Genomic DNA, 13379 nt, shown 5'->3' on the forward strand with positions numbered 1-13379 from the left:
GCAGGTGTAGGTATACTACTTTGCATGTTGTTTTTACTTAGATTGTACGTTACATATATTCTCTTTACTTATTTATGTGTCCATCTGTGCAAAGCGTACCATGCCTAGTACCTGCTCATTAATATGTACTTATGCACTGTAGCCATATATAGGTTGTGTCAGACCATTTTTACATCTGGGGGGCTACTCTGCTTTTACGTTCGGATTCCGTTTGTGTTCGAGGGTCCATGGCATTTTATTATGTCTAAGTGTTATACGTTGTCTTCATGTGTCTAATTGACTTTAATAAAGATTATTTGTATTTTTTCAAACACCTGGTCGTGACTTGTTTCTTTTTCTGGTTCAGATTTATAAAATTGTATCCAATTGTCCCATATATGTTGGAATTTGTCTAGTTCGTGGTTTAAGAGCCATTTAGTTTTTTCGTACGATTGTATTATATTTATTTCTCTTAACCACTCAGTGACTGTAGGGGGATCAACCTCTTTCCAGTGTCTAGCTATTAGGGTATGTGCACACACACTAATTACGTCCGTAATTGACGGACGTATTTCGGCCGCAAGTCCCGGACCGAACACAGTGCAGGGAGCCGGGCTCCTAGTATCATACTTATGTATGTTTTCTATGAGAAAACAGCTCCAAAAACGTCCAAAGAAGTGTCCTGCACTTCTTTTGACGAGGCTGTATTTTTACGCGTCGTCGTTTGACAGCTGTCAAACGACGACGCGTATATAACAGGTCGTCTGCACAGTACGTCGGCAAACCCATTCAAATGAATGGGCAGATGTTTGCCGACGTATTGTAGCCCTATTTTCAGACGTAAAACGAGGCAGAATACGCCTCGTATACGTCTGAAATTTGGCCGTGTGAACATACCCTAAGGGCTTAGAGTGGTCTTTAATAAAAACATTTCTGGCCCCTAATTTGTTAGTGTAAGTTATTGGAACCACCTTTTTTTGTGGACTCTTAAGACAACGATTTTGCATCCAATTTTGAAAATGCTCTGTACATGTCTATCTGTTATCAATATATAGAAACCACGAAGTGTCAAGAACAATTTAAAGCTGAGCTATTTTTGAGTATCTCTAAAGGATAGCCCCAATGATGATTTTTTTAGTATTCCTTAACTTAAAAAAGCAAGACCCATTAAGACTTTAGGTGGGCACATATTTTGCTAGCATGCAGGATGATATAGGCTTTGTGGCGCAATGGATAGCGCATTGGACTTCTAGAGCTATATAGCAATTCAAAGGTTGTGGGTTTGAGTCCCACCAGAGTCGTGTGTTTTTGGGTAACATGTAATTACTTTTCAGATGTTAGAATGAGGCAAAAGGAAATACTGCACAGTAACAGGCTTTATGGTTAAGGGCTTAGTCTTTAATCAAAACATTTCTGGCCCCTAATTTGTTAGTGTAAGTTATTGGAACCACCTTTTTGTATGGACTCTTAACCCTTTCCCGCACCTTGACGTTAATGCACGTCAATATGTGCAGTAACTTCGCGTACCTTGACGTGCAATAACGTTAGTGCTTTGACAGTTAACCGCAGCGCGGCGCTACACCGCAGCGGCGGTTAACTGTGCAGGGTGTCTGCCCTGCTCTCCCCATTGCCGATCAGCGGCCTGTCGCCGCTGAAATCGGCAATTAACCCCTTCGATGCGGTGGTCGATTGCGATCACCACATTGAAGAGGTTTACAGCGGACCGGCAGCCCCCCACATGTATTTGCGGGGGCTGGCGATCCTTCTCACGACAACCAGAGGCCAGACAATGACCTCCGGGTTGCCATGTACGGAAACCTCGGAGGATCAGCCTCTGGCCCGTCCTCCGATGCTTCCTGTCAGTGTGACAGTTACGTCACAATGACAGTTAGAACACATTACACTACGTGTGTAGTGTAATGTGTTCCAACAGCGATCAGAGCTGCAAGTCTAAGTGTCCCCTAGTGGGACAAGTAAAAAAAGTAAAAAAGAGATAATAAAAATGTTTTTAAAAAGTGTAAAAATAAAAGTTAGAAGTGACATAAACAAAGAATGCTTTTTTTCCTATAATAAGTCTTTTAATATAGTAAAAAAATTAACACGTTAAAAAAAGTACACATATTTGGTATCACCGCGTTTGTAACGACCCCAACTATAAAACTGTAATATTATTTTTTCCGCACGGTGAACACCGCGAAAAAAATAAACGAAAAACAGTGCCCGAATCACAATTTTTGGGTTACCAACCCTCCCATAATATACAATAAAAAGTGATCAAAAAGTCGCATGTACGCCAAAATGGTACCAATACAAACTACAACCCGTCCCGCAAAAAACAAGCCATTACACCGCGTTTTTGACTGAAAAATAAAAAAGTTATCGCTCTCAGAATATGGTGGCACAAAAAATAATTTATTTTATAAATAAGTGATTTTATTGCACAAACGCTGCAAAACATAAAAGAATTATATACATCTGGTATCGCCGTAATCGTACCGACCCGCAGAATAAAATATAATGGTAATTTATAGCCCAGGGTGAACGCCATAAAAAAAAAGAATAAAAAACATTGGCAGAATTGATGGTTTTTGGTCACCTTGCTTGCCAAAAAATTGAATAAAACGTGATCAAAAAAATTTCTGGTACCCCAAGATGGTACCAATGAAAACTACAGATTGTCCCGCAAAGAATAAACCCTCACACAGCTCCGGTGGAGAAAAAATAAAACAGTTCTGGCTCTCAGAATATGGCGATGCAAAATGTGCAGAGTGTCCAAAAGCGGATAAGATCGGGCGCGATTTATCAGTGCGACACCGGCCACATATCTGCGGATTATTATTTATTTACCCTATTATTATACCCTCTTATTATACCCTGATGTACCCCGCACAGAAAACATATGCCCCCACATTATAAACTGAAACACCAGTAAAACCCAAAACAGAACTACTACCAAGCTACATCTGAGCCCCAAAAGCCAAATGCCGCTCCCTCCCTTCTGAGCCCTGCAGCCTGCCCAAACAGCAGTTTACGTCCATAGATATGGCATCGCCATACCCGGGAGAACCCGGTTAATATTTTATGAGATATTTGTCTTCAGTGGCACAAACTGGGCATAACATGTAGTGCACTAAATTGGCATATGAGTGGAAAATTTTAATTTTCACTCTGCACCATCCGCTGCACATTAACCCCTGCGCGCACCACGACATAGCATGTCGTAGTGTGGGGGGTGATGTATGGAGCGTCTCATGTGAAAAATAAAGCATTTAAAATGGCAAAATCACTGTTTTTTGGTCACCTTGGCTCTACCTAAAAATGGAATAAAAAGTGCTCAAAAAGTTGTATGTACCAAAAAATGGTACCAATAAAAACGACCGCTCGTCCATCAATAAATAAGCCCTCATACCGCTCTATTGACTGAAAAATAAAAAAGTTGTGGCTCTTGGAACGCGGGGAGGAAAAAACTAAAAAGGAAAATAAAAAAATGTATCAGTCCAGGAAGGGTTAATTACTTTCTAATGAAAAACCATTTATGACCACACGTGGGGTATTGCCGTACTCGGGAGAAATTGCTTTACAAATGTTGGGCAGCTTTTACCCCCTTTATCCTTTGTGAAATTGAAAAAATGCAACATTTTAATGGGGGGTTTCCACTGTTTTGGCCACTCAGGGGCTTTGCAAATGCAACATGGCACCCAAAAACCATTTCAGCTAAATTTGAGCTCTAAAAGACAAATAGCGCTCCTTCCCTTCTAAGCCCTTCTAAGCCACATATGGCATATTTACGTAATCGGGAGAAATTGTTTTACAAATGTTGGGGTGCTTTTTCTCCTTTATTCCTTGTAAAAATTAGAAATGGCTACCTTTTGTAAAGGATCTGCCAGGCACTTCTGTGTATACGCCCATGGGTAATCAGTCTGCACCTGGTTCTATGTCTCTGAGACTGACTCCATCTTCCACCGCTCAGGATGGCAGGCTTAGGAGTGGGAGAGCCTATCGCAGCCTGGCCAGACGGAGCTAGTTCCGCCCTCTGTCTATTTATACCTGCCTTTCCTGTTCATCCTTTGCTTGTGATTCTTCTCATGTGTTTTCCTGGCCTTGCTGCAGCTCCTAGCTATTTGACCTTGCTTCATACTGACCCCGGCTTTCTGACTACTCTCCTGCTCTGCGTTTGGTACCTCGTACATTCCTGGTTTGACTCGGCTCGTTCACCTCTCTTGTTGCTCACGGTGTTGCCGTGGGCAACTGCCCCATTTCCCTTTGCTTGTGTCCCCTTGTCCGTTTGTCTGTCGTGCACCTACTGAGCATAGGGACCGTCGCCCAGTTGTATCCCGTTGCCTAGGGCGGGTCGTTGCAAGTGGGCAGGGACTGAGTGGTGGGTAGATTAGGGCTCACTGTCTGTTTCCCTACCCCCCTGTCATTACTTAATCACAAGCCCATATACCTAGGCTACCCTGGTCCCTCACTCTATTATGGACCCCCTTGAGACCCTGGCTCAGCAAATGCAGGGTCTCTCCCTACAGGTCCAGGCCCTGGCTCAGAGGGTCAACCAGCCTGACGCTGCCACGGTTGTACCTCTTACCTCACCACTTGAACCCCACCTCAAGTTGCCTGACCGGTTCTCAGAGGACCGGAGGACTTTTCTCTCCTTTCGGGAGAGTTGAAAGCTCTACTTTCAGGTTCTGAGAGCAAGCGGGTGGGTATAATTATGTCCCAGCTCCAGGAAGGGCCCCAAGAATGGGCCTTCTCCCTGGCCCCTGACGACCCGGAACTTTCCTCCGTTGACCGTTTCTTTTCTGCTCTCGGACTCATTTATGATGAGACTGGCAGGACTGCCTTTGCCGAGAGTCAGCTGGTGACCTTACGTCAGGGTAAGAGACCTGTGGAGGAGTATTGCTCTGACTTTAGGAAGTGGTGCGTAGCTTCTCGGTGGAATGACCCTGCCTTAAGGTGCCAGTTTAGGTTGGGTCTGTCGAACGCCCTGAAAGACGTGCTAGTTAGCTATCCCTGTTCTGACTCCTTAGACCAGGTTATGGCTTTAGCGGTACGACTTGACCGACGTCTCAGGGAACGTCAACTTGAACGGTTTTGTGTTTTCCCCTCTGACTCCCACATGATGCCTCCCGAGGTCCCGTTGCCTCGCTCTTCCACGGAAGACTCGGAGATACCTATGCAACTCGGGGCCTCTGTGTCCCCCCGTCAACGTAGAGAGTTCCGCAGGAAGAATGGTCTCTACTTCTATTGTGGGGATGACAAACATCAAGTGAACACCTGTCCTAGGCGTAAGAATAAGCAGCCGGAAAACTTCCGCGCCTAAGTGATCATCGGGGAGGTCACTTGGGCACACAGGTATTTCCCGTAAATATGAAACGTAATAAAATCTTGCTTCCCTTTCAGGTCTCTTTTGGTGGTAGGTCTGCTACCGGCAGTGCTTTCGTGGATTCAGGGTCTTCTGCTAATATCATGTCTGTGGAATTTGCTATGTCTCTAGCTATGCCTTTGATTGATTTGCTTAAACCTGTCCCGGTAGTAGGTATCGACTCCACTCCCCTTGCTAATGGTTATTTTACACAGCATACCCCTGTTTTTGAACTCCTTGTTGGCTCCATGCATTTGGAGCAGTGCTCTGTACTGTTGATTCAGGGATTATCGTCCGATTTGGTTTTAGGCCTTCCCTGGTTGCAGTTGCATAATCCCACGTTTGACTGGAATACTGGGGAGCTTACCAAATGGGGTAATGAATGCTTGACGTCATGTTTTTCTGTTAATTCTATTTCTCCCCCTGAGGAGGTGAACACGCTACCTGAGTTTGTTCAGGACTTCGCCGATGTTTTCTCTAGGGAGGCTTCCGAAATGTTACCTCCTCATAGAGAATACGATTGCGCTATCGATTTGGTACCAGGAGCTAAGCTCCCTAAGGGTAGGATATTTAACCTTTCTTGTCCCGAACGTGAAGCCATGAGAGAGTATATCCAGGAATGCCTGGCCAAGGGTTACATTCGCCCCTCTACTTCTCCGGTAGGTGCTGGCTTCTTCTTCGTAGGGAAGAAGGATGGTGGTCTTAGGCCATGCATTGACTACCGTAACTTGAATAAGGTCACTGTAAGTAACCAGTATCCCCTTCCTTTGATTCCTGATCTCTTTAATCAAGTCCAGGGGGCCCAATGGTTCTCAAAGTTTGATCTACGGGGGGCGTATAACCTTATCCGCATCAAAGAGGGGGATGAGTGGAAGACTACGTTTAACACGCCCGAAGCTCATTTCGAATACCTCGTCATGCCCTTTGGGTTGTGTAATGCCCCCGCGGTCTTCCAGAATTTCATAAATGAGATTTTAAGAGATTACCTGGGGGTATTTCTTGTAGTGTACCTTGATGACATACTGGTGTTTTCCAAGGACTGGTCCTCCCACATTGAGCATGTCAGGAAGGTGCTCCAGGTCCTTCGGGAAAACAAACTGTTTGCTAAGACCGAAAAATGTGTGTTTGGGGTGCAAGAGATACCATTTTTGGGTCAAATCCTCACTCCTCATGAATTCCGCATGTACCCCGCCAAGGTCCAGGCTGTGGCGGAATGGGTCCAACCTGCCTCCCTGAAGGCGTTACAGTGTTTCTTGGGGTTCGCTAATTATTACAGGAGATTGATCTGTCCTTCTTCTCTGCCTTCCATCCTGAAACTAATGGCCAAACTGAGAGGACTAATCAGTCTATAGAACAATATTTAAGGTGTTTTATCTCTGACTGTCAATATGATTGGGTCTCATTCATTCCCCTCGCCGAATTTTCCCTTAATAACCGGGTCAGTAACTCGTCAGGGGTCTCCCGCTTTTTCTGTAATTTTGGGTTTAATCCACGGTTCTCCTCCGTTTCACCTGGAAGTTCCAACAATCCCGAGGTAGAGGTCGTCATCGGGAACTGTGCACAGTCTGGGCCCAGGTTCAGAAGAACCTAGAGGCGTCCCAGAGTATACAAAAAACTCAGGCTGATAGAAGACGTTCTGCTAACCCCTTGTTTATGGTCGGGGATCTGGTGTGGTTATCATCTAAGAACTTGCGCCTTAACCCCTTCCCGCTCCTTGACGTACTATTACGTCATGGCAGCTGTATCGTTCGCGCTCCATGCCGTAATAGTACGTCTCGGGAGTAACGGCCGTTTCGGCCGTCCTCCCGACACATACAGGAGCTGTGACGCTGCTGTCTTGTTCAGCAGCTGTCACAGCTCCTACAGCGGGGACCGATCGCTGTGTCCCCGCTGATTAACCCCTTAAAAGCCGCGTTCTATAGAGATCGCGGCTTTTTAGGGGTTAAGCTGCCATCGCCGGCCTGCTACGCGATAGCGGCCGGCGATGGTGACTATGGCAACCGGACACCAAACAATGGCGTCCGGCTATGCCATAGACGGAAGCCTAGTGGGTCCTGACAACGTCAGGACCCACTATGCTTGCTGTCAGTGAGTAGCTGACAGTTCTAATACACTGCACTACGCATGTAGTGCAGTGTATTAGAATAGCGATCAGGGCCTCCTGCCCTCATGTCCCCTAGTGGGACAAAGTAATAAAGTTAAAAAAAAGTTAAAAAAAGATGTGTAAAAATAAGAAAATAAAAGTTTGAAAAGTAATAAAAGTAAAAGTCCCACTTTTTCCCTTATCAGGCCTTTATTATTAATAAAAATATATAAACAAACAAATAAACTATACATAATTGGTATCGCCGCGTCCGTAACGGCCTGAACTACAAAATTATTTTGTTATTTATCCCGCACGGTGTACGCCGTAAAAAAAAATATTAATAAACCGTACCACAATCACAATTGTTTGGTCACTTCACCTCCCAAAAAATGGAATAAAAAGAGATCAAAAAGTCGCATGTACCTAAAAATGGTACTGATGGAAAATACAGTTCGTTACGCAAAAAATAAGTCCTCGCACGGCTTTATTGATTGAAAAATAAAAACGTTATGGCTCTTAGAATAAGGTAACACAAAAAGTGAATGATTGTTTACAAAACGTATTTTATTGTGCAAACGCCATAAGACATAAAAAAAAACTATAAACATCTGGTATCGCCGTGATCGTATCGCCCCGCAGAATAAAGTTAATATATCATTTATAGCGCACGGTGAACGCTGTAAAAAAAAAAGTATACAAAAACAATAGTAGAATTGCTGTTTATTAGTCACCACGCCACCTAAAAATGGAATAAAAACTGATCAAAAAGCCGCATGCACCCCATGAAAACTACAATGGATTCCTCAAGGGGTCTAGTTTCCAAATTGGGGTCACTTTTGGGGGGTTTCCAATGTTTTGGCACCACAAGACCTCTTCAAACCGGACATGGTGCCTAATAAAAAAGAGGGCTCAAAATCCGCTAGGTGCTCCTTTGCTTCGGAGGCCGGTGCTTCAGTCCATTACCGCCCGAGGGCCACATGTGGGATATTTCTCTAAACTGCAGAATCTGGGCAATAAGTATTGAGTTGCGTTTCTCTGATAAATCCTTTTGTGTTATAAAAAAAATGGTATAAAAAGAGTAAATTTCACCTCTACTTTGCTCTAAATTTCTGTGAAACACCTAAAGGGTTCATAAACTTTCTAAATGCTGTTGTGAATACTTTGAGGGGTCTAGTTTCTAAAATGGGGTGTTTGATAGGGGTTTCTAATATATGGGCCCCTCAAAGCAACTTCAGAAATGAACTGGAACCTAAAAAAATAAATAAATGAGGCAATACTTCGCTTCTTACATTATACTGATAATGAGCCGTGCCCACTCCGAAATGACCCCAGTTTTGACCGTTTGTATAAACGGAGACCCCTATTAGACCGTTCCAGTGCCCGGTTTTCCCAAGCATACACCCCCGAGAAGTGTTTTTCTATTGATGAGTCCCTGGTACATTTTAAAGGGAGGGTTCAATTCCGCCAGTACCTGCCAGGTAAGAGGGCAAGGTATGGCGTGAAGATGTATAAGCTGCGAGAGTGCATCAGGGTATACCTACAGGTTTAGGATATATGAAGGAAAGGCCACCCCCAAACCAGACTGCATCCTGGACTACAATAGGTACATGGGAGGGATGGACTTGTCAAATCAAGTCCTGAAGCCCTACAGCGCCATGCGGTGAGGTATAAGAAGCTGGCCGGGCACATCATACAGATGGCTTTGTACAATGCGTATGTGCTACGTCGATGTGCAGGCCAGAGGGGAACTTTCCTGGAATTTCAAGATCTAATCTTTAGGGACCAGGAAGGGGGGGCGCATCGTACCAGGGCAACACTTTCCAGGAGAAGGTCCCCAAACCGGTGGAAAGGGAAAGAGTCAAAAGAGGTGCAGAGTCTGCTATAAGAGGGGGATAAGGAAGAACACAATATACCAATGTGACACGTGTCCCGAAAAACCAGGGCTCTGTATAAAAGATTGTTTTAAAATGTATCATACATCCCTTGATTTTCAATTTACCCTGATGCACTCCGCACAGCTTACCCCCCTCATCTTTCCCTTCTGAGCCCTGCCGTATGCCCAGGCAGCTGATAACAGCCACATGTAGGGTATTGTCGTACCCAGGAGAACCCACATTACAATTTAAGGGGTGTATATCTCCGGTGGCGCATGCTGGGCACACTATATTGGACACTGAAATGGCATATACATATATAAAATTGCAAATCTCACACTGCACCATCTGCTGCGCATTATCTTTTACACAGTACCTGTGGGGTCAAAATGCTCACTACACCTCTAGATGAATGTCTTAAGGGGTGTCGTTTTTAAAATGGGGTCACTTCTCGGGGGTTTCAACTGTACTGGTACCTCAGGGGCTTCTGCACACATGACTTAGCACCAGAAAAGCTCCAGTAGGCCAAATGGTGGTCCTTTCCTTCTGAGCCCTCCCATGGGCCCAAAGGGCAGTTTATCACCACAAATGGGGTATTGCCGCACTAAGGACAAATTGGGCAACAAAATGGGGTATGTTGTTCCTTGTGAAAATAAGAAATTTTGATCAAAAATGACATCTTATTGGAAAAAATATCATTTTTTTCATTTCACAGCCCAATTCAAATAGGTGCTGTGAAAAAACTGTGCGGTCAAAATGATAACAAAAACCATAAATGAATTCCTTGAGGGGTGTAGTTTCCAAAATGGGGTCACTTCTGGTGGGTTTCCATTGCTTTGATACCTCTGGGGCTCTGCAAATGCAACATGGCACCCGAAAACCAATCCAGCAAAATCTGGACTCCAACAAACACATAGCGCTCCTTTCCGTCTGAGCCCTCCCATGGGCCCAAACGGCAGTTTATCACCACAAATGGGGTATTGCCGCACTAAGGACAAATTGGGCAACAAAATGGGGTATGTTGTTCCCTGTGAAAATAAGAAATTTTGATCAAAAATGACATCTTATTGGAAAAAATATAATTTTTTTCATTTCACAGCCCAATTCAAATAGGTGCTGTGAAAAACCTGTGCGGTCAAAATGATAACAAAAACCATAAATGAATTCCTTGAGGGGTGTAGTTTCCAAAATGGGGTCACTTCTGGTGGGTTTCCATTGCTTTGATACCTCTGGGGCTCTGCAAATGCGACATGGCACCCGAAAACCAATCCAGCAAAATCTGGACTCCAACAAACACATAGCGCTCCTTTCCTTCTGAGCCCTCCCATGGGCCCAAACGGCAGTTTATCACCACAAATGGGGTATTGCCGCACTAAGGACAAATTGGGCAACAAAATGGGGTATGTTGTTCCCTGTGAAAATAAGAAAATTTGATCAAAAATGACATTTTATTGGAAAAAATATAATTTTTTTCATTTCACAGCCCAATTCAAATAGGTGCTGTGAAAAAACTGTGCGGTCAAAATGATAACAAAAACCATAAATGAATTCCTTGAGGGGTGTAATTTCCAAAATGGGGTCACTTCTGGTGGGTTTCCATTGTTTTGATACCTCAACGCCTCTTCAAACCTGGCATGCTGCCTAAAATATATTCTAATAAAAAAGAGGCCTCAAAATGCACTAGGTGCTTCTTTGCTTCTAGGGCTTGTGTTTTAGTCCACGAGCGCAGTAGGGCCACATGTGGGACATTTCTAAAAACTGCAGAATCTGGACAATACATATTTAGTAGTGTTTCTCTGGTAAAACCTTCTCTGTTACTAAAAAAAAATTGAATAAAATTGAAATTCAGCAGAAAAAATGAAATTTGCAAATTTAATTTCCACTTTGCTTTAATTCCTGTGAAATGCCTGAAGGGTTAAAAAACTTTCTATATGCTGTTTTGAATACTTTGAGGGGTCTAGTTTTTAAAATGGGGTGTTTTATGGGGGTTTCTAACACATAGTCCCCTCAAATCCACTTCAGAACTGAACTGGCACCTTCAAAAAAAGGCTTTTGAAATTTTCTTAAGAATATGAGAAATTGCTGTTTATGTTCTAAACCTTGTAACGTCCAAGAAAAATAAAAGAATGTTCAAAAAACGATGCCAATCAAAAGTAGACATATGGGAAATGTGAACTAGTAACTATTTTGGGTGGTATAACCGTCTGTTTTTCAAGCAGATGCATTTAAATTCTGAAAAATGCTATTTTTTGTAAATTTTCTCTAAATTTTGCAATTTTTCACAAATAAAGACTGAATATATCGACCAAATTTTACCACGAACATGAAGCCCAAAGTGTCACGAGAAAACAATCTCAGAATCGCTTGGATAGGTTTAAGCATTCCGACGTTATTACCACATAAAGTGAAATATGTCAGATTTGAAAAATGGGCTCTGAGCCTTAAGGCCCAAACTAGGCTGCGTCCTTAAGGGGTTAAGGTCCCATCCAAGAAGTTTGCTCCCCGGTTTATAGGGCCATATAAGGTAATCGAAGTCCTCAATCCTGTCTCCTTCCAACTGGAGTTGCCCCCATATTTTCGTATACACGACGTGTTTCATGCCTCCCTCGTTAAACGCTGCTCCCCGTCCTGGGCTCCCTCGAGGAAACCTCCTGTTCCCATTCTCACCCCTGAGGGGGTGGAATTCGAGGTGGCCAAGATTGTGGACAGCAAGATGGTCCAAGGCTCCCTCCAGTACCTGGTCCATTGGAGAGGATACGGGCCTGAGGAGAGGACTTGGGTACCCGCCCGGGATGTTCACGCTGGGGCATTGGTCAGGAAGTTCCACCGTCGTTTCCCCAATAAACCAGGTCCACTTAGAAAGAGTCCGGTGGCCCCTCATAAAAGGGGGGGGTACTGTAAAGGATCTGCCAGGCACTTCTGTGTATACGCCCATGGGTAATCAGTCTGCACCTGGTTCTATGTCTCTGAGACTGACTCCATCTTCCACCACTCAGGATGGCAGGCTTAGGAGTGGGAGAGCCTATCACAGCCTGGCCAGACGGAGCTAGTTCCGCCCTCTGTCTATTTATACCTGCCTTTCCTGTTCCTCCTTTGCTTGTGATTCTTCTCATGTGGTTTCCTGGCCTTGCTGCAGCTCCTAGCTATTTGACCTTGCTTCATACTGACCCCGGCTTTCTGACTACTCTCCTGCTCTGGGTTTGGTACCTCGTACATTCCTGGTTTGACTCGGCTCGTTCACCTCTCTTGTTGCTCACGGTGTTGCCGTGGACAACTGCCCCATTTTCCTTTGCTTGTGTCCCCTTGTCCGTTTGTCTGTCGTGCATCTACTGAGCGTAGGGACCGTCGCCCAGTTGTACCCCGTCGCCTAGGGCGGGTCGTTGCAAGTAGGCAGGGACTGAGTGGTGGGTAGATTAGGGCTCACTGTCTGTTTCCCTACCCCCTGTCATTACACCTTTTTTCAGAAAAAAAAGTAGATTTTTACCTTTACAGAATAATTCCAATGTATTCAGCAAAACAACTGTGGGGTCAAAATGCTAACTTTACCCCTAGAAAAATTCCTTGATGAGTGTAGTTTCCAAAATGGGGTCACTTTCCGGGGGTTTCCACTATTTTGTTCCCTCCAGTGCATTTCAAACGCGACACGGCACTGAAAACTATTCCAGCAAAATCAGAATTTCAAAATCCAAATGGTGCTCCTTCCCTTCTGAGTCCTGCTGTGGGTCCAAACAGCAGTTTATTACCACATGTGGGGTATTGCTATAATCGGAAGAAATTGCTTTACATATGTTGGGGTGTTTTTTCTCTTTTATTCCTTGAAAAAATGTAACATTTCTACATTTTTCAGAAAAAAAGTAGATTTTCATCTTCACATACTAATTCAAATGAATTTAGAAAAAAAAATGTGTGTTCAAAATTCTAACTATACCCCTAGATAAATTCCCTGAGGGGTGTAGTTTCCAAAATGAGGTCACTTTTGGGGGTCTTTATTGTTTTGGCCCCACAAGACCTCTTCAAACCTGATATGGTACCTAAAATATATTCAAGAAAAAGGAGGCCCCAAAATCCACTAGGTGGT

At 44.0% G+C, this 13379-nt stretch overlaps 1 non-coding gene across 1 annotated transcript; it reads left to right on the forward strand.

Annotated features, from left to right (window-relative positions):
* Positions 1–1194: 1194 nt before the first annotated feature.
* On the forward strand, positions 1195–1280 carry TRNAR-UCU (transfer RNA arginine (anticodon UCU)). The gene is given in 2 exon segments: positions 1195–1231; positions 1245–1280. It is a non-coding gene; the product is annotated as a tRNA-Arg (tRNA).
* Positions 1281–13379: the final 12099 nt, after the last annotated feature.

Source organism: Rhinoderma darwinii, chromosome 4, assembly GCF_050947455.1.
Source record: "Rhinoderma darwinii isolate aRhiDar2 chromosome 4, aRhiDar2.hap1, whole genome shotgun sequence".
Taxonomy (NCBI): Eukaryota; Metazoa; Chordata; class Amphibia; order Anura; family Rhinodermatidae; genus Rhinoderma; species Rhinoderma darwinii.